Raw genomic sequence first — 3,364 nt, 5'->3', positions numbered from 1 at the left:
ATCACATTATAACGCCCCCACGGCTGAAAGGGCGAGCATGTTTGGTGGGATGGGGATGCGAACCCGCGACCCGCAGATTGCGAGTCGAGCGTTCTAACCACCTGGCCATGCCGGGCCCCGTTCGTTATAAAAAGAAATTTTTAAACGATGATCGAGTATCTATAAGGAATGTGGTTTTAATAGAACTATTACAATAGTGCAACTAATGTGATTAGAAAATAACTGTGATCAATGAATGCTGGGACAAGGATCGATGCTAGGAAGAGACACTATTTAGGTAAAGGAGATATTGCTCATGATGGGATTTGGTTTCCTGAAGTGAGAAGACCCTTTATTTTTCTTATGTCTGTTTACGGGCGGCAAAGTTAGAAATGGATATTGGAGGATTCAAATTTGGTTGGCTTTCGTTTTCCCGTCAATTTTGACGGACTTTTGTACTAGTATGTCATAATACGTTAACCACACACACAATTTCCATATTGAGTGCCAACGAAGCTTTTCGCCAATATCTCTTCAGGCCGGTTGAGAGATTAAAAACAATATATCATCAATTTTCCTGAATAACTTTTAGAGTGTGAACCAAATTTAGAAACTTTATTGTGATTATTATGATTTTTTGGGTAAGAATTAATAACACGACATTATTTATTTAATTTTTATGTAGTTTTGATACTGATTATTTATTATTTTTTGCTATTATTATTATTTTATTTGAATTAGCAATTAGGATAGTTTTTTTGTTCCCAGAGCGGGTTAAGTAACTCCAGCATCAACGGGACAAAATTACATTAGTAATTCTAAGAACTCACGATGCTCAGTAAAAACCTTAGCTTTTGCTATGAATTTTAGCGCTAGGAGAGACCAATGGCTGATTCTGTGCAACACAATGTTTTTGATAATCATTTCTCAAACGGATAAACCTATATTTGAATTTTACAAAAGCACAAAAGTATTGGCTTGACGTTCCGAACTGCAACTAGAGACAAGCGTTTATGGGTTACTTCCATCAGAACCTTGCTTAGACATATATCCTCGAAGTTCTTCCTGTGTAGAATAAATATTTTAAAGGGGATCAGTACCCTTTACACGAACGAATTGTATAGAATAAATGCAGTGGTGTATTGCTCTAAATGACAAGTCCCCTGTTGTGTTTCCAATGGGAGAGGGGGGCTGTGGAAAGTTTTTCAAGATGTGTGGCCTGAGTTTGACTTTGCCATCCTTCTTAATATAAAGTTTGTGTGTCAGGCAATAGTGTATAATCACGGCCATCAGACTCGGCACGTTCATCTCAGGAAGACGAGTCCATACAGGACGTGGAACGTTTTCTAATAAAGTACGATTAACCTCAGAATACCAATAGTATATAAGTTTCAATAAAATGTCACATAAAGATAGGTTTGTAGCATAGCTTGTTTATACCTAAATATATTTATATAAAAAAAGAATGGATTATTTGATTAACATCATTACCAAACAAAGTAAAAATATCTGGAAAAAAAAAGCTGCTGCTCAATAAAATTACATTGATTAGCCTTAGAGCCAACTACAAATTGTAGTGTTTTATGAAACAACACATTCATAAAACTTACCATTTGTACAAATATTTTATTCGATTTACATGAATCTTATAAACGAACATGTACACAGATAGTGCGCTGGCTGTAAATGAATCAAATAAGACCATTCATATGATCGTAAAATCTACCAAACCTAAGATTCATTAAACGAACATGTACACAGATAGTGCGCTGGCTGTAAATGAATCAAATAAATCATGCATATGATCGCGGTTTGGTAGATTTTAGATGAATCTTATAAACGAACATGTACACAGATAGTGCGCTGCTGTAAATGAATCATATAAGCGATTATATGAATGGCGGTTTGGTAGATTTTAGATGAATCTTATAAACGAACATTTACACAGATAGTGCGCTGGCTGTAAATGAATCAAATAAGCGATCATATGAATGGTGGTTTGGTAGATTTTACATGAATCTTATAAACGAACATGTACACAGGTAGTGCGCTGGCTGTGAATGAATCAAATAAGCGATCATATGAATGGTGGTTTGGTATATTTTAGATGAAACTTAGAAACGAACATGTACACAGTTAGTGCGCTGGCTGTAAATGAATCAAATAAGCGATCATATGAATGGTGGTTTGGTAGATTTTACATGAATCTTATAAACGAACATGTACACAGGTAGTGCGCTGGCTTATTTGATTCATTTAAAGCGATCGTATGAATGGTGGTTTGGTAGATTTTACACGAATCTTATAAATGAACATGTATACAGATAGTGCGCTGGCTGTAAATGAATCAAATAAGCGATCGTATGAATGGTGGTTTGGTAGATTTTAGATGAATCTTATAAACGAACATGTACACAGATAGTGCGCTGACTGTAAATGAATCAAATAAGCGATCATATGTATGGTGGTTTAGTAGATTTTACACGAATCTTATAAACGAACATGTACACAGATAGTGCGCTGACTGTAAATTAATCAAAGAAGCGATAATATGGATGGTGGTTTGGTAGATTTTAGATGAATCTTATAATCGAACATGTACACAGATAGTGCGCTGGCTGTAAATGAATCAAATAAGCAATCATATGAATGGCGGTTTGGTAGATTTTAGATGAATCTCATAAACGAACATGTACACAGATAGTGCGCTGGCTGTAAATGAATCAAATAAGCGATCATATGAATGGTGGTTTGGTAGATTTTACACGATTCTTATGAACAAACATGTACACAGATAGTGCTCTGGCTGTAAATGAATTAAATAAGCGATCATATGAATGGTGGTTTGGTAGATTTTAAACGAACCTTATAAACGAACGTGTACACAGATATTGCGCTGGCTGTAAATGAATCAAATAAGCGATCATATGAATGGTGGTTTGGTAGATTTTAGATGAATCTTATAAACGAACATGTACACAGATAGTGCGCTGGCTGTAAATGAATCAAATAAGCGATCATATGAATGGTGGTTTGGTAGATTTTACATGAATCTTATAAACGAACATGTACACAAATAGTGCGCTGACTGTAAATGAATCTACCAAACCACCATTCATACGATCGCTTATAAAATCTACCATAAGATTCATGTAAGATTCATCTAAAATCTACCAAACCACCATTCATACGATCGCTTATTTGATTCATTTACAGCCAGCGCACTATCTGTGTACATGTTCGTTTATAAGATTCATCTAAAATATACCAAACCACCATTCATACGATCGCTTATTTGATTCATTTACAGCCAGCGCACTATCTGTGTACATGTTCGTTTTACACAGATAGTGCGCTGGCTGTAAATGAATCAAATAAGCGATCG

The sequence above is a fragment of the Limulus polyphemus genome, unplaced genomic scaffold (assembly GCF_000517525.1).
Source record: "Limulus polyphemus unplaced genomic scaffold, Limulus_polyphemus-2.1.2 Scaffold5379, whole genome shotgun sequence".
Lineage (NCBI taxonomy): Eukaryota > Metazoa > Arthropoda > Merostomata > Xiphosura > Limulidae > Limulus > Limulus polyphemus.
The sequence above is the reverse complement of the archived record's forward strand: the minus strand, read 5'-3'. Positions refer to the sequence as shown.